Source organism: Cervus elaphus, chromosome 13 (assembly GCF_910594005.1).
Source record: "Cervus elaphus chromosome 13, mCerEla1.1, whole genome shotgun sequence".
NCBI classification, from domain to species: domain Eukaryota; kingdom Metazoa; phylum Chordata; class Mammalia; order Artiodactyla; family Cervidae; genus Cervus; species Cervus elaphus.
In genome coordinates, this window is record NC_057827.1 from 43,841,927 (window position 1) to 43,861,469 (window position 19,543).

General features: G+C 37.6%; 1 non-coding gene across 1 annotated transcript; it reads right to left on the reverse strand.

The window, feature by feature from the left end:
* Window positions 1-917: 917 nt before the first annotated feature.
* TRNAW-CCA lies at window positions 918-989 on the reverse strand. Its single transcript has one exon. It is a non-coding gene; the product is annotated as a tRNA-Trp (tRNA).
* Window positions 990-19,543: the final 18,554 nt, after the last annotated feature.

A 19,543-nucleotide genomic window follows, 5' to 3' on the forward strand; every position in this document is an offset into this window, starting at 1 on the left:
TGATACCAACCATTAGGTTTTTTGACTAGAAGAGAACCAGGAGGTGAAGAACCAGCAGCACAGTTCATTATTTATGTCAGCCTCTCCTCCACGATTTCCTCCCTCTGTCAGTGAGGTCCCTTGCACTCAGGCCAGTGTGACGCATCAGTCCCAAGCAACTTCTGTCTACTTTGGGGTCTGAGGGCATCATTCTATAAGTACTTCTAGTTATACACCTTGAGTGAAATGATTTCTAGCTGTTGGATTATAAAATCCAGATACTAACTAAAAGATGCTTGACAGACTCTGCACAAGCCACATCAACACTTTACAGGGCATGAGACAGAGATCGTACCTTGGTGACATTTCCCCATCCCTCGCCTCACCAATGGCAAAACAATCTTTCCTAATCAGATGGAATATGCTACAGAGGGTCTCTCTTCTTTCTGAGTACTCAAGTTTCCACCCCACCATTGCTTTGACCTTGTACTTTGACAATCAACAACAGGACTCAGTTATCCAACATCAGAAGAGCTACTTTGTAAGACTATGGTAACTGTCCTCTTGATTTGAAAGTCATTAGAGAAAATATGTCAAGTCAACCAGAAGAAACTTCGCCACCAACAGAAATCAAACTTGCAGACAGACTTGTCTATCTTCAGAACCCCTGCTCCCAAACATTGGGCAAACCAGAGAGAACTGAGCTGTCAGAGTATAAACATGTCTGTCTCCTGCCTACTCAAGTTGACAGGATTAACATTCTATGCATAAAGACTGTCTTTTTATGTTTTTAAAGGGCGACTGAAGTGAAGTGAAGTCGCTCAGTCGTGTCCGACTCTTTGCGACCCCGTGGACGGTAGCCTACCAAGCTCCTCCGTCCATGGGATTCTCCAGGCAAGAATACTGGAGTGGGTTACCATTTCCTTCTCCAGGGGATCTTCCCAACCCAGGGATCAAACCCGGGTCTCCTGCATTGGAGGCAGACGCTTTAACCTCTGAGCCACCAGGGAAGCCCAAAGCGCTGTTAGATGAAACCAAAGGAACAGCGAGATGAAGCCAAAAGAACAGCTCCTAAATTATGCTTCTGGGAATCGCAGGGACTCTGGGCAAGTGTCATATGATCAGAGGGATGGAGGAGGGAAGGAAGGAGAAGTTAGGAAGGTGAGGGGTGGGCCTCTCCCTTCTTTACTCAAGAAGCCTTGCTTCTATCTGTTTCTCAGTTTAGACGTCTCTCTAAGAGTCAATTTGAAGAAAAGACTCTACTCTAATTTTTTTTCTTTGAAAACTACTTATTCACTACAATTTTGTTTCTAAACATTTTGGTTTGATTTAAATCAGCAAGTTTTAAGCCTATTTCAGAATGAAACTGGATTTTTTTTTTTTTTTTGTAACTCCAAACTTTAATTTCAGAACTATTTGGCTGTAGAAATGAGTCAGACATCTCATTTTAACTAAGACATTTTTGCCAAACTGAAAAGAAAATATGAATATGCTCTCTTCTTGAAAGAGAGATGCTGCTACAGGATCTGATTCTCCTTTGTTATAATAATTTCTTGAAGACTTCTCAGGGGAAATTCAATGCTGAAAATTGGGAAGAGAGTAGTGCCCTACCTCTATTAAAATTTTTGTTTGAATTTAAAAAGATGCATTTAAATATTTCACAACTGAAACTATCCTCTAAGGTCTTGGATGTAGTTAATGAAAAACTTCTAACCATGGAAGTGATATTCCACTGGGCTCCATCGTTAATTAAGGCCATAGGATGGTAATACTATGAAATCCATTCAGAGATACAAGTGGGAAAATCTAACCTATGATAATTTAGGTCTGCACCTAGAAATGAACAAATCTAGGTTTGAGAGCCATGCCCAAAGATATTTGCCATCTTGAAAAATTCCCAAGATCTAGTTTAAAATTTTGGTTTTTTGTGCAAATGCTAGTTTTAAAATGCATATGTTAGTAAACATTAAACTTATTATCATCTTTGTAGAACAATCTAGACCTCATTAAAAGGTTATTATCAAAAAAAAAAAGGTTATTATCCCAAGATTCATTTCTACAATAATCATAATTATTGCTCTAACTTCTTTATGTATATTGGCTCTAATATTCATGGTAATGAATGGGAAAAGAAGTATTATTATACCCACTTTACAAAGAAGGATTCAGGACTATACAATTTAAATTACTTGCCTAGGACCATTATAGCCAAATAAATGGTAGAACATGGCTCCAATGCATTCTCATACTTCACACTGCATCGCATGAGATTTGAATCTGTATGTCTACCTTGAGGATATAGAGGAGGGCGTGTATGACCCAGCATCACTTTTACTGGCTGCCTACTATATGCTGGGCTTCCCTGGTGGCTCAGATGGTAAAGAATCTGCCTGCAATGTGGGAGACCTGGGTTCAATCCCTGGGTCGGGAAGATCCCCTGTAGAAGGAAATGGCAACCCTCTCCAGTATTTTTGCCTGGAGAATCCCATGGATGGAGGAGCCTGGTGGGTTACAGTCCATGGGGTTGCAAAGAGTCGGACATGACTGAGCAAGTAACACTATTATATGCTGAGCACTGGGCAAGACACTTTACACACACCACCCTCTTTAATCCTCACAATGCCACCAGGGAAGTATTATTATTACCTCCATTTAACACAGAAAACTGAGGTTTAACACAGTTAAAAAGCACAGGTCACACATTTGAAATATGTATGAAGTTCAGATCTAAAGCCCAGTTCTGTCTGATTGCAAAACATAGACACGACCAAACTACTTCCAAATGAATTCTTCTCAAAGGAATACATATCTAGTTTCTGATGCTCCCAGTGTTTACAAGTTTTCTAAAGCTCATCTTTTGAAATTGTCTTCTTAGAGTGAGTTAGTAAACCACTAAGGAAAAACTGCCCCCTTAAACTCACTTTATACAACAGCAATACCATATTCCAGATGACTTCTGGATTTTTCAAAAAACCCAATTTTCTCTCAAATTAAGATTTGATATTACTAAGTGAAAGTGAAAGTCGCTCAGTCATGTCCGACTCTTTGCAACCCTATGGACTATACAGTCTGGGGAATTCTCCAGGAAAGAATACCGGAGTGGGTAGCCTTTCCCTTCTCCAGGGGATCTTCCCAACCCAAGGATCAAACCCAGGTCTCTCACATTGCAGACAGATTCTTTACCAGCTGAGCCACAGGAAAGTCCAAGAATACTAGAGTGGGTAGCCTATCCCTTCTCCAGCAGATCTTCCTGACCCAGGAATCGAACTGGGGTCTCCTGCATTGCAGGCAGATTCTTAAACAACTGAGCTATCAGGGAAGCCTGCCATCACTGAGAATTTCCCCCCAAACTATGTCCCTGATTTCAAAGTAACTCTAAGAATGTTTTGAATAGTTATAGCACCATTGGATTAAGTTGATAGTTTCTCTGGGTACTTATTGTGATGGAACAATGTGCACTTAGGGACATGATTTCTTAAAAAAAAATATATATATATATATACATATATATATATATATATATATATATATATATCCCACAGCTTATGATTAGCTCTCAGTCCCATTGTTCAACCAGCCATCAATCCTATTTTTGCACTGTGTGTATTCCCAGACATATTTTCTGCACCTCTCCTCACAAAATGATTCATTAAAGAAAGTCAGACATCCTTATGTGAAAGGGGCATCAACCTGTGGAAAGGAATCAGGGGCAGCAATTATCAAGAAGAATTTCTAACCACCCAGAACACCCTCCATGACAAATCAGAACCCATTCCCTTCCTTTTCCCATAGATGAAAAGTCTAACCTGACAAAATGGTCCCACGTTCGGAAATGATAGATCACTTTCAATATTTGCCTCCATTTTGTGGGAAGCTTCTCAAAGTAGCAGATAAAGCCTATACACCTATAAAGCCATTGAGTATTTTGATTAAAATCAGCTTCACTTTGAAATTTCAAATCACAAATAGAATATCACTTTTGAGCTAAAAATCCTACTAAGTTGGAAGGAGATTGGCATTTAAACAGATGTCACCAGTGTTTTGGGAAATGTAAATTGAGGTACAGATGGTGACTGCTAGGGAGTTAAGAGCATCTGTGTTCCATGAAAAGAAAAAAAGCTATATTTGTGAAAAAATTTTAAAATAATAACTGAAACTCTCAACTTGATTTTGAAAGAAGACAAGAAAATATACTCGTTGGATGGCACTGTTTGATAAATTTCTTACCATATCAAAGATGACTCAAATTTCTCAATATTAATAAGATACAAGATGGGGAATTTTACCCTATGTCTTCAGTAAGCCAAGATTAGAACTTCTATCTAAAAGAACAAGTGCATAATCTTGGGAAAGACTGCTGATTCTTCTATTTCAGCCAGTTTTGTATCTTAATGTGAGTTCTAAGGAAAATATCTGCCATACAGTGGTAAAGGGCAGGGGGCCTGGAGTCAGAGCACCTGAACTCAAAACGTGGCACTGTGGCCTTGTAGCTGTGTGACCATGGAACACATTACTTAATTCCTCCAAGCCTCAGTTTCCTCATTAGCAAAATAAAAATCAAAATAATAGTGCTGCCCTCATGGGATTGTTATGAGGATTAGTGCTTAAAGCCTATCTAAACATCAATAAATATTAGTTAATATCATTATAGGCTTTCTTCCTAATCCTGGGAGATCTACAAAGATCTCAGAATCATTGGGCTACTACCTCCCCAGGTCCCACATCCCCACACCCCTGTCTTGACCTAGCATAAACAATGATCTAGAAATTTGGATCTCATGAATTAGTAAACCCATAGTTCATGCAGATCATCAATGGTCTAACAAAGGACCTTTGTTATCCTTTCTAATAGGTCTCTAGACATTTCCCATCAAAGAATCAGCCACTCCAAGCACTAACACTTGAAGTTTTTAACTTAAGCCCTTCTGCGAAATGCAAAAGCTTTTCAGTTTACCAGGATAATTCATAAAGTTAATATTCACATTAATATGACAAACATTCTAAACAGTTTTGCACTAAAAAGCTAATTTCAAACTAGGAAGAGACTGAATCAATCTATTGTGTGTATTTGCTTACTTGTGTATTTGCCTTTAAGAATTCTTACACTCAGGGGCTCATATTAATCCAATTTTTCAATGAGTTTTTTCCTTCAGGGGAAATCAAGAAACCAGAAGATTAATCAGTTCAGTCATACTAAGAAACCATTTAGGAACCATATAGGAATCCAGACTCCAAGGTTAGAGTTTAATGTGCTACACACCCTACCTGATTGGAATGAGTTTATGAATTAGATCCCATACACAAATGGATGCATTTAGCTTCTTCACAGCACATCCGCAAACTCATTTACCAGATCCATAAGCACTTGTAAACATTGCTAATGGAGTTTGCTAAATGAATATTATAAACGTAATCCAAATGAGCTCTCCATGGAAATTGCAAATCATATGAAAAATATAGTGCATTCAGTTGTAACACATTTCAGGAACGGTATATTTTAGTTAATTGTGTTAGTATATGATACATGGCTAAATGTCATTACTAGCACCTAGGAAAAAAAAAATAGCTCTTTCTGCTGGCTTAAAACCATTCAACCTAGGATATTGAATATTATCAAATCCATCAATCAAATGTTCTTTATTGCTAAGGTAGATCATCCAGGTTCACACTGTATCCTTCAGAGAAAGCATCCAGGGCACTTAGGCTTACCTCACTTAAGGTAAACTTCTTTGGTCTGTGAGACTATCAATATGTGTTTTAGTTGCTCAGTTGTGTCCAACTCTGCAATCTCATGGGCGGTAGTCCATCAGACACCTCTGTCAATGGGATTCTCCAGGCAAGAATACTGGAGTGGATTGCCATTCCCTTAAGAATACTGGAGTGGACTGCCATTCCCTTCTCCAGGGGATCTTCCCAACCCAGGAATCGAACCCAGGTCTCCCACATTGCAGGCAGATTCTTTACCATCTGAGCCACCAGACAGCTTCCAAAATGGTGACCTGGTGGCCTGAAATTATCACTGCAACTTTCAAGACAGCCTGGTTCACTCTTGGACTTGACTAAAAGTTATCCTCTTTAATTAATAAAAGCACAGAGGAAGTTTTAAACATATGGTAGTCTTTTTTCTTTATTTTTCTCATACTGCCATACTTTCAACTTGAATTCTATAATTTAAGTTGCCTTATTTGGATGAAAATTTCTATACTCATGTCATTTCTTGCCCAAAGTACAAGCAAGGCATAATCTGAGACTCCCAAAGGTTTTCTTATCTTGGTGATGATTTATTTCAGGCATGAGAAAACTAAAAATGCTATTCAAAAATGCAAGTCTGATGCTTTGAAGAGCTCAGTTCTCTCAAAATGTGAACTTCATTTCTCATTTTATGGAGTGAGAGGCTGAACATACAAATAGACAATGGTCAGACCATATATAAAAACAGAAATCTGACTCCTGCAGATTCAAGCAACTTGCCCAGGAAACCAACTCATTGTCTACCATAGTTTACCTCTACAAGTTAGACTTGTAGGAATTCATGCTGTTATCTCGAGTAACAACCTGGGAAACCAAACAATAATCCTTGTAACACTCAGCCCCAAACATGCAAGTCTTAATAACTGACAGCTTCTATAATTTTTATTCCTGCTTCCATCTTAGAATCAACCAGAGAAAAATAAGTACTCCTAATTAATCACATAGGATATCTCACATCTAGTTATTCACCTACAGCTTCCCCATGTCAACAGCTGTCAATCAGAACACCTTTTCTGAATCTGAAGCCTTCCTTTTTGTCCACTATAAAACCTCCCCATTCCTCTGCATGCCTTTAAATCTTTACCAAAACACAAATGACAGAAGTAGCTTAACCTCAACTATAGCAAAGACCTTTGTTCTCATTTGGTTGGTCTTCATTATACCTACAAGAGCAACCCAGATGATGTTTTAGAGATCGAAACAAATGCTGAAATGATGTTCATCTAACTTATGGAAAGGACTGTTGAGGTTTATAACCTGGTAGAGCTTATCTTTCGAAGCATTAAAGAGTCTAAATTGTTCTGCAAGAAACCATCCCCCAAGATACCATTTATCATATAAATAGATTTTCCAGGAAAAGAAAGCATGAGCCAAGTTAGTGTAAACAATCACATTTCTTAAGTCAGCCTAACTTGATTATTACTCTTGCTACCAAGTACTAGATTCCTCTCTTTTTGAGCTCATCTTGCACATTATTTCTCACTTTCTCCTTCAAAACAAGTTTCACCAGTCAGGGGCTGAGTGTGTACATACAAAGATAATAACGGAGATAGAAACCCTCATGCTCCACCTCCACCACCACCCCCACCACCTACCCCTTCACAAGTTCAAAGGCAACTGAGAGAAGAACATCAGTGCCTGACCTTTCCTTTTTTTAGTATCATGTGTTATTTTATCTTTATCTCATTTTATTGTTAACTTGGAGGAAGTTCTCAGGCTAAACAGAGACTAGAAAACAATGATAATAATTTATCTTTTGTGCCCAAGAATTGGAATGTACTGAGTAAATAAATATTATAATGAATAAATTAGTACACTGACCAAAAATCAATGCCCAAGTTTTAGAAAAAATAGGTCAAATTTTATTCATTCACTTATACCGAATAAAATTTCCTTGTGTTTTTTATTTGTTTGTTCAGGTTATTTGATTTTGAAAGTTTTTAATCATGCAGTGACCTAGAATTATCATGAATACCAATACACCAATTACCACTACAAAAGTGAATCACAGACAAGCATCATTTCGAGCCCAAAGACGTTTTCCAAGGAGATGTTCTTTTCTCCCTGCAAAAGATGCCACCAACGTATACTACTTTCAGTGGACTCAAGACACTATTTGAGGATAAAAATGTCTTGATTACTCAAGTCTAGAAACTACAGTGAAAAATGTGAGTGCTTATTTTCTCTTTAATGGGCATACCTGAGATGCTACTGAGAGTCATAAATGCCTGTCTTTTATATCTCTACAGGATTTTTGCAACAGTAGATCTTTAAATGTGGCATAAAATATTTCCTTCATAATGAAGCTTATCCTAAATTTCTAATCAGTTTAGCTGGCCTTCAGAGCATTTTTCTGTTTCTTCCATTCCATTTTTACGATGAGCTGACAAAAACTCAACATAATATTCTAGACAAGACTGTCAATTTATATAATGGCACCTTAATATTTTCCACATTATTCTCACTCCTCTTCCAGTGACTTATTTTTAGGATTGTTGCACATTGAGCAAAGCTCATGATCTTTTCCTTGGAAGGTTATGGCTAATTCAATATCCATCACTGTGTATGATTAGCTTAAATTGTTCTTTCAGATGTGCATCACCTCACACTTGCCTGTTTCAAATTTCATCTTCATCATATTGCCCAATTACCTAGTTTGGTTAAGTCTTGCTAGAGTCCCTTGTGATTCTTATTGGGCTGAAATTTTAAGGTCATTGAATAATATCAGCCCTTTGTTCACCTCATCTTATAGATGGTTAATAAATGTATTCAACAACAAAAATCTCCTCTGGTACAGAGCTCTAGGGCATTCTGTTATTAACCTCACTCTGCATCCACAACGGGACCTGACCCTCATTCTCTCAGGGCTCTTCCTGGTCTTTTTAGTCCCTGGTCTGACATCTACCTCTAAGGCTACAATGATAAAGCTCTCTTATCAGTGCTTGGAAGGTAATTTATCAAAATGCCTGTATGGGTCAAAAAAGCTCATATGCACTCCTGGCAGTGTTTGTGTGATCAAAACTTTAAGGAGCAACCAGTGTACACAATACTGTAGACAAAATTATGCTGATGAGTCATTTTTTATTCTGCTCACCTAATTCCTTCTTTTTTTCCTCATATATGAATAAAATGTTTACTTTCTTTCAGTTATTTATAAGCCTTCTGGGTTCCTCTTATTAAAAGCCTATAGTCTTTGAACCTACCATTTATCCACCCTATCTCCTTATCTGTTTAGAACAGTAGCTGGATTTGATTTGAAACTTATATAACTTTGAACTGGTTTGTAATTCATACAAAGTGCATTACTTACCTTCTATAGAAAGTACACATCCTAAAGAAAAGAATTAAGTTTCAGTATCACCTTGAGAAGCATTCATACTATTGAATGATTCAATATGAGAAGTCAATCCAAAATGTATTCTGATACATACTGGCCAAGCAAGGGAATAAGATGTCTCTTAAATAACTGGTTGTTCACTCCCAAGGCACAGCTTGATTTACATATAAATTTCTAGCAGGATACTCTTAACTGCATAGAACCAAGAGGATTTCTGTGTGTATTTGGCTCTCTTTAGATGTTAACTATTAATTTAGATTCACTGGCATTACAACCTTGCTGTCTTGATTGTGCATAATTTAGCACTGTAGCCATATCTAATGTATGAGTCCTGAGTCTTCCCAGATAAATTCCAACATGCCTTCCTGGCACTCTAAGGTGAGTGGAATCTCACTTAATTATGTAACTTTGTGATTTGAAATCACATAAATGAAGTAACAGATTCCACTTATCTTTGAGATACTGGCAGCAGTTAAAAGAACTGAGAGGAAGAAGCAGTTTTTCAGACAGGGAATCCAAATAAAAACATGTGTTACACTTTCAAAGATACTAAGATGGCTAATGGTAAGTCATTTAGTTGCCCAAACTCTCCTCACAAAGGAATATTCCCTTCATTTCTCTAGCTTGTCATTCTGTGAAATAAAATGCATGGATGTAATGGAAAGCTGCCCTTTTAAATTAGGGAAATGAACCATGGCAAAAGCAAATAAAATAACAATGCTTCATCAAGAAAAGTATTAATACAACCCACAGCTCTCAAATTCCCATCCAAACCTAAAATTGATGATTCAGTTCCATATCCAGATGATGGGATGTTTTTGTTCAGTCACTAAGTAAGTTGTATCCAACTCTTTGCAACCCCAAGGACTGCAGCATGCCAGGCTTCCCTGTCCCTCACCATCTCCCAGAGTTTGCTCAAACTCATGTCCATCGAGTTGGTGATGCCATCCAACCATTCACCCTCTGTTGCCCCCTTCTCCTCCTGCCCTCAATCCTTCCCAGCATCAGGATCTTTTCCAATGAGTCAGCTCTTTGCACCAGGTGGCCAAAGTATTGGAGCTTCAGCTTCAGCATCAGTCCTTTCAATGAATATTTAGGGTTTATTTTCTTAAGGACTGGTTTGATCTCCTTGCTGTCCAAGGGACTCTCAAGAGTCTTTTCCAGTACAATTTGAAAGCATCAATTCTTCTTTGCTCAGACTCTTTATAGTCCAACTCTCACACCTGTACATCACTACTGGTAAAATCATAGCTCTGATTATGTGGACCTTTGTCAACAAAGTAATGTCTTTGCTTTTAATACACTGTCTAGGTTTCAGGCTAATTTGTGCCTGCTATTTCAAAGCTTTGCTATATTGTGAAATCTTCCTTTGTGGTGTTGTTATTTTAGTCACTAAGTCATGTATGACTGTTTTGCAACTCCATGGACTGTATCTGCCAGGCTCCTCTGTCCATGGGATTTCCCAGGAAAGAACAGTGGAGAGGGTTGCCATTTCCTTCTCCAAGGCATCTTTCCAACCCAGAGATTGAACCTATATCCCCTGCATTGGCAGGCAGATTCTTTACCACTGAGCCAACAGAAATGCCTTGAAATTTTCTTTAGTCCATTAATAAATACATTTATGGGTATTTGGAGAAATGGTTAAATTGTCATTTGGTCAATGGTTTCCATATTTGGAAAAATGGCCATTGAGCACTAGTATTGCCACTACTAGCATAAACCAAGTACTTTTGGATTGTGCAAAGAGTGAAAAATCAAATCAAGTCAAGGCAGCAGACCCCTAAAAGAAGGTGAATTTTTCAGAGATGGATATTATCTTTAGTGAAGATACCATGTCTTACATTTATTTCCTTTATTTCCCTGTAGTTCCAGGCATTTGGTTCAACAAACAGCTCCTTTAGTGAGTTAGACAAGCCTGTGCCCAACTTGGCCATTCATTGATTCATTCAACAAAGATCAATAACTGTAATTATATGGCATGGGTTTAAATTTTGAGCAGGTATCAGAACTGAGTAAAAGTGCACCCTTAGAGCCTAAGTTGTCTGGGTTTCTCATCCTAATTTTGCTTTGATGTTTCCATGATTTTTCTCTTTTATATATCCTAAAGACTGTTATCATACAGAGAATAGTGGTCAAATATTTTACTTCCTCTTATTGGATTTTTCCCTTGCCTTTTTCACCTTTTTCATAGAGCATGTAGTCATGCTAACCAAACATAAAACGCAACAGCATGGAGAACATGTTTTGGCTTTGGCTAACCCCCAACAGTTTTAACAGCCATTGATGATATTCACACAAAAACCTGGCTGATGTCACCCATTCTTGGCATCAGGATCTCTGAAATTATCAGTTCTAGTGAATTTCTATTTTCAAAACTATTTAGTGAAATGAAAAGTGTTTCACCATCAGGACATTATTCTTTAATTATAAGGTCCTATTGAGTTTCACGTGTCATCTCAAAGAGATGGGGGCAAAGGAGGAGAAGCAACATAAGTTAATACTTTCCATGTTGCTGGAGAGGCAGGAATTAGGAGGTGAATCCATTTTCCCTTTGTAATGATTACATTTTAGCAGAGATGTTTTTTATTTTTGTTTTTAATTTGAATTGAAAGCATGCAAAATCACTTGGATTATTGATCCTACTAAGCTAGTGCTTTCTTGTGAAACTTATGTTATCATATTAAGGCTCTTTAACTTTTTTTTTCCTGATTAGTCAATAAATCTCTGATACTTATGATGAAAATCGTGCCATTTATTCCTGTCTATAATAGATGATTTGGGGAATTCCATGGTGGTCCAGTGGTTAGAACTCTGTGCTTTCAATGCCAGGGGCATGTGTTCAATCCCACAAAGCCGTGTGCCATGTGCTAAGTCTCTTCAGTCATGTCTGACTCTTTGTGACCCTATGGACTGTAGCCCACCAGGCTCCTCTATCTATGTGATTCTTCAGGCAAGAATACTGGAGTGGGTTTCCATGCTCTCCTCCAGGAGATCTTCCCAACCCAGGGATCAAACCCGCATCTTTTATGTCTCCTGCATTGGCAGGCAGTTTCTTTACCACTAGCGCCACCTGGGAAGCCCTACAAAGCCGTAAGTCATGGTCAAAGAAATAAAGAAAAAAAATAAAATATATAATACATGATCTGATTACATTTTGTCATCTTACTATATAAAACTATATTATTTTATTTTAAAAAATTCAAACATTTTCTAAACATTAAGATGTATCACTACTCCCAAAGTTCTAACTAGAATTGTTCTATATATTAAAGCCATTATTCTACATATTAAAGCCATTAATTCTTCCCTGATCAAGTTTCTTTCAAAGTCTAAGAGGGACTCATGAATTGCATTTTTCCCAGTTATCTCTTTCCTAATCTCTGGCCATTATTTTCATCTCCTTGCTCTTAAAAATTCCCCTTGTTGAGTATTTTTTAACCTTTTCCAACTTAGTTCAGTTCATTTCAGTCGCTCGGTCGTGTCTGCCTCTTTGCGACCCCATGAACCGCAGCATGCCAGGCCTCCCTGTCCATCACCAACTCCTGGAGTTTACCCAAACCCATGTCCATTGAGTCGGTGATGCCATCCAACCATCTCATCCTCTGTCGTCCCCTTCTCCTCCTGCCCTCAATCTTTCCCAGCATCAAGGTCTTTTCCAATCAGTCAGCTCTTCCCATCAGGTGGCCAAAGGATTGGAGTTTCAGCTTCAGCATCAGTCCTTCCAATGAATATTCAGGACTGATCTCCTTTAGGATGGACTGGTTGGATCTCCTTGCAGTCCAAGGGACTCTCAAGAGTCTTCTCCAACACCCCAGTTCAAAAGCATCAATTCTTCGGCACTCAGCTTTCTTTAGAGTCCAACTCTCACATCCATACATGACCACTGGAAAAACCATAGCCTTGACTAGACAGACCTTTGTTGACAAAGTAATGTCTCTGCTTTTTAATATGCTGTCTAGGTTGGTCATAACTTTCCTTTCCAATTTAAGCAACCTGTATAATAGACAGGAAAGGATAAGAAAAATAAAGAATACCTGACAGAAAAATGAGGAATGGAGAAAAAGAGGAAAGCAAACAAGAATGGAAGAAATGTTTTGAAAGCTTGTTTCTGGTGGCTTTGATAAGTACTTAAGAATACTGACTTTGTGTTTCTGAATTCACTGGAGTTGCTTACCAAGAATGGCTGGATTCCAGAAAGTGGCCATTGGGCCTCTGGCCCTCTTCTTGTCTATCACTGTATTTATGTAGAGTACTGAAGCAGTGTTACTGAACACTTACAATCCTCTCATTCTCCTTGTTCTACTGCCTTGCTGCTGCTGCTGCTGCTAAGTCGTTTTAGTCGTGTCCGACTCTGTGTGACCCCATAGACAGCAGCCCACCAGACTCCTCTGTCCCTGGGATTCTCCAGGCAAGAATACTGGAGTGGGTTGCCATTTCCTTCTCCAATGCATGAAAGTGAAAAGTGAAAGTGAAGTCACTCAGTCATGTCCAACTCATAGCGACCCCATGGACTGCAGCCTACCAGGCTCCTCCGTCCGTGGGATTTTCCAGGCAAGAGTACTGGAGTGGGGTGCCATTGCCTTCTCCGTCTACTGCCTTAATTTGAACTAAAAAGTGGTGGGAGGAAGGAGGAATTAGGAAATACAAAGTGGGGGAAAAAACACACTGAATGGATCTTTGCCTTTTAAAAGCATCATGAAGGGTTCTCCTTATGATTTCCTGAAGTCTGTTCATCATCTCTTCAGAAATTTATTTTCAAATAAAGATGCAGGACTTTCCTGGTGGTCCAGTGGTTAAGAATCCAGCTGCCAATGCAGGAGATATGGATTCAATCCCTGGTCAGGGAAGATTTCACATGCCGTGGGGCAACTAAGCCTGTGTGCCACAACTATTGAGCACTTTAGGGCCTTTGAGCAGCAACTACTGAGCCCACATGCCCAGAGATTGAGCTCTGCAACAAGAGAAGTCCACGCACCACAACTAGAGAGTAGCCCCTGCTCGCTGCTACTAGAGAAAGCCTGTGCACAGCAACAAAGACCGAGCACAGCCAAAAACACATATTTTTTTTTTTAAAGATGAAAACCAGCACAAGAACATTCCATCTGCTTCTTAGAACTTAGAACAAATCCTGGTGCCATCTGATATTGGGGAAGAATAATAAATGGAAGTATATAAAGTTTCAAATATAATAAGAAATTGTAATAATATAAACTATGTCAATAGGTTTTCCATGTTAAGTAGTAATATATCATCATCAATCTAATATTGATGTAGTAACATATCATCCTTTTTCTAAAGTTCTTAAAACTGAGACAAAACCCTACCCTAAAACAAAAGAAAAAGTAAGTGATGACTAACTGCAGTCATTTGCTCCTGATTTTCTGACCAGCCTGTGCTGTGTTGGAGCTCTACCCCATCCCCATTTCAAGTGTTGGAATCAAGAATGACTCTGTTACTTGGAAACAATGTCAAGGTGTTGAGTGTCATAAAGCAAGGCAGCTTATATTACTGCATTTGTATCTCAAACATCCTCAGTTTTATCAATCATGGAAATCATCTCATGACAAGAAAGTGAAGAGAAATGAAGTAAGTTTTTTTTTAATTTATTTTTTATTGAAGGATAATTGCTTTACAGAATTTTGCTGTTTTCTGTCAAACCTCAACGTGAATCAGCCATAGGTATACATATATCCCCTCCCTTTTGAATCTCCCTCCCGTCTCCCTCACCATCCACCCCTCTAGGTTGACACAGAGCCCCTGTTTGAGTTCTCTGAGCCAGACAGCAAATTCCCATTGGCTATCTATTTTACATATAGTAATGTAAGTTTCCATGCTACTCTTTCCATATATCTCACCCTCTCCTCCCCTCTCCCCATGTCCATAAGTCTGTTCTCTATGTCTGTTTCTCCATTGTTCCCCTATAAATAAATTCTTCAGTATCAATTTTCTAGATTCCGTATATGTGCATTAGAATACGGTATTTATCTTTCTCTTTCTGACCCACTTCACTCTGTGTAATAGGTTCTAGGTTCATCCACCTCATTAGAACTGACTCAAACGCATTCCTTTTTATGTCTGAGTAATATTCCACTGTATATATGTACCACAACTTCTTTATCCATTCATCTGTCAATGGACATCAAAGTTGCTTCCATGTTCTAGCTATTGTAAATAGTGCTGCAGTGAACATTGGGGAACATGTGTCTCTTTCAATTTTGGCTTCCTCAGGGTATATGCATAAGAATAGGATTGTGGGGTCATATGGTGGTATTATTCCTAATTTAAGGAATCTCCATACCGTCTTCCATAGTGACTGTATCAATTTACATTCCCACCAAAGTGCAAGAGTGTTCCCTTTTCTCCACACCCTCTCCAGCATTTACTGTTTGTAGACTTTCTGATGAGGGTCATTCTGACCAGTGTGAGGTGATATCTGATTGTAGTTTTGATTTGCATTTCTCTAATAATGAGCTATGTTGAGCATCTTTTCATGTATTTGTTAGCCATCTGCAGGTCTTCTTTGGAGAATGTCTGTTTAGGTCTTTCCCCCACTTTTTGATTGGGTTCTGTGTTTTTCCGGTATTGAGTTGTATGAACTGCTTGTATATTTTAGAAATTAATCCTTCATCAGTTTTTTCATTTGCTATTATTTTTGTCCCATTCTGAGGGTAGTCTTTTCACCTTGCTTATAATTTCCTTTGCTGTGCAAAAGCTTTTAAGCTTAATCAGGTCACACTTGTTTACTTTTGTTTTTATTTCCATTACCCTAGGAGGTGGGTCATAGAGGACCTTGCTTTGATTTATGTCATCGAGTGTTCTGCCTATGTTTTCCTCTAAGAGTTTTATAGATTCTGGTCTTACATTTAGGTCTTTAATCCATTTTGAGGTTATCTTTGTGTATGGTGTTAGGAAGTGTTCTAATTTCTTTCTTTTACATGGAGCTGTCCAGTTTTCCCAGCACAATTTATTGAAGAGACTGTCTTTGCCCCATTGTATATTCTTGCCTACTTTGTCAAAAAAATAAGGTACCCATAGGTGCATGGGTTTATTTCTGGACTTTCTATCTTGTTACACTGGTCTGTATTTCTATTTTTGTGCCAGTACCATACTGTCTTGATGACTGCAGCTTTGTAGCATAATCTGAAGTCAGGAAGGTTGATTCATCCAGCTCCATTCCTCTTTCTCAAGACTGCTTTGACTCTTTCAGGTCTTTTGTGTTTCGATATGAATTGTGGAAATTTTTTGTTCTAGTTCTGTGAAAAATGCCATTGGTAATTTGATAGGGATCACATTAACTCTGTAGACTGAGTTTGGTAGTACAGTCATTTTCACAATATTGATTCTTCTTACCCAGGAACATGGAATATCTCTTCATCTGTTTATGTCATCTTTGATTTATTTCATTATTGTCTTATAATTTTCTGTGTACAGTTCTTTTGTTTCCTTAGGTAAGTTTATTCCTAGATATTTAATTCTTTTTGTTGCAATGGTGAATGGGATTGATTCCTTAATTTCTCTTTCTGATTTTTCAATGTTAGTATATAGAAATGCAAGAGATTTCTGTGTATTGATTTTGTATCCTGCAACTTTGCTAAATTCACTGATTAGCTCTAGTAATTTTCTGATACTATCTTTAGGGTTTTCTATGTACAGTAAGTCATCTGTAGACAGTAAGAGCTTTACTTCTTCTTTTCTGATCTGGATTCCTTTTATTCCTTTTCCTTCTCTGATTGCTGTGGCTAGGACTTCCAGAACTATGTTGAATAATAGTGGCAAAAGTGGGCACCCGTGTCTTGTTCCCGATCTTAGGGGGAATGCTTTCAGTTTTTCACCATAGAGAATAATGTTTGCTGTAGGTTTATTATATATGGCCTTTACTATATGAGGTAGGTTCCTTCTATGCCCATTTTTTTTAAGACTTTTAATCATAAATAGGTGCTGAATTTTGTCAAAAGTTTTTTGTGCATCTATTGAGATTACCATATGGTTTTTATCTTTCAATTTGTTAATATGGTGTATCACATTGATTTATTTGCATATACTGAAGAATCCTTGCATCCCTGGAATAAACCCAACTTGATCATGGTGTATGAGCTTTTTGATGTGTTGCTGAGTTCTGTTTGCTAAAATTTTGTTGAGAATTTTTGCATCTATGTTCATCAGTGATACTGGTCTGTAGTTTTCTTTTTTGTATGTTGTCTTTGTCTGGTTTTGGTATCAGGATGATGGTGGGCTCGTAGAATGAATTTGGAAGTATTCCTTCCTCTGCAATTTTTTGAAAGAGTTTTAGAAGGATAGGTATTAGCTATTCTCTAAATGTTTGATAGAATTCTCCTGTGAAGCCATCTGGTCCTGGGCTTTTGTTTTTTTTGTTTTGTTTTGTTTTGTTTTGTTGTAGATTTTTGATCACAGCTTCAATTTCAGTGCTTGTAATTGGGTGATTCATAATTTCTGTTTCTTCCTGGTTCAGTCTTGGAAGATTGAACTTTTCTAAAAATCTGTCCATTTCTTCCAGGTTATCTATTTTCTTGCCATATTGTTGTTCATAATAGTCTCTTATAACCTTTGTATTTCTGCATTGTCTGTTGTAACCTCTCCTTTTTCATTTCTAATTTTGTTGCTTTGACTCTTCTTTTTTTCTTGATGAGTCTGGCTAAAGGCTTGTCAATTTTTTTTATCTTCTCAAAGAACCAGCTTTTAGTTTTATTAATCTCTACTATTGTTTCTTTCATTTCTTTTTCATTTATTTCTGCTCAGATCTTTATGATTTTTTTCCTTCTACTAATTTTGGATGTCTTTGTTCTTCCTTTTCTAGTTGTTTTAGGTGTAAAGTTAGGTTATCCAATGTTTTTCTTGTTTCTTGAGGTAGGATTGTATTGCTATAAACTTCCTTCTTAGAATTGCTTTGCTTCATCCCATAGGTTTTGAGTTGTGTTTTCATTGTCATTTGTTTCTAGAAATTTTTTTTATTTCCCTTTTGATTTCTTCAGTAACCTGTGGGTTATCTAGAAATGGGTTGTTTAATCTCCATGTGTTTGTGTTTCTTACACCTCTTTTCTTGTAATTGATATCTAGTCTCATAGCATTGTGGTCGGAAAAGATACAATTTCAATTTTCTTAAATTTACTGAGGTTTGATTTGTGACCCAAGATGTGGTCCATCCTGGAGAATGTTCCATGTGCACTTCCTGGAGAATGTTCCATGTGCACTTGAGAAGAAGGTGTATTCTTCTGCATTTGGATGGAATGTCCTGAAGATATCAATGAGATCCATCTCATCTAAAGTATCATTTAAGACGTGTTTCCTTATTAATTTTCCAATTTGATGACTGTCCATTGGTGTGAGTGAGGTGTTAAAGTCTCCCACTATTATTGTGTTACTGTCAATCTCTCCCTTTATGTCTGTTAGTGGTTGTCTTATGTATTGTGGAGCTCCTATTTTGGGTGCAGAGATATTTACAATTGTTATGTCTTCCACTTGGATTGATCCTTGATCATCATGTAGTGTCATTCCTTATCTCTTGTAATCTTCTTTATTTTAAGGTCTATTTTTGTAGGATATGAAGATTGCTACTCCAACTTTCTTTCGCTTCCCATTTGCATGGAAAATATTTTTCCATCCTCTCATTTTCAGTCTATACGTGTCTTGAGGTCTGAAATGGGTTTCTTGTAGACAGCATATATATGGCTCTTATTTTTGTATCCATTCAGCCAGTCTGTGTCTTTTGGTTGAAGCATTTAATCCATTTACACTTAAAGTAACTATTGATATGTATGTTCCTATTGTCATTTTCTTAATTGTTTGGGGTTCATTTTGTAGATATTTTTTCTTCTCTTGTATTTCTTGACTGTGTAAGTCCTTTTAACATTTGTTGTAAAGCTGATTTGGTGGTACTGAATTCTCTTAACTTTTGCTTGTCTGAAAAGCTTTTTATTTCTTCATCAATTTTGAATGAGAACCTTGTTGGGTACAGCAATGTTGGTTGTAGATTTTTCCCTTTTAGTACTTTAAATATATCCTGCCATTCCCTTCTGGCCTACAGAGTTTCTGCTGAAAGATCAATTGTTAAACATATGGGGTTTCCTTTGTATGTTACTTGTTGCTTCTTCCTTGCTGCTTTTAATATTCATTCTTTGTTTTTAGTCTTTGTTAGTTTGATTAGTATGTGTCTTGGTGTGTTCCTCCTTGGGTTTATCCTGTGTGGGACTCTTTGTGCCTCTTGGACTTGATTGACTATTTCCTTTTCCATGTTGGGGAAATTTTCAACTATAATCTCTTCAAAAATTTTCTCATACCCTTTCTTTTTCCCTTCTTCTTCTGGGACCCCTATAATTTGAATGTTGGTGCATTTGATTTGGTCCCAGAGGTCTCTGAGACTGTCCTCAGCTCTTTTCATTCTTTTTACTTTATTCTGCTCTTCAGAAGTTATTTACACAATTTTGTCTTCCAGCTCACTGATTCGTTCTTCTGCTTCAG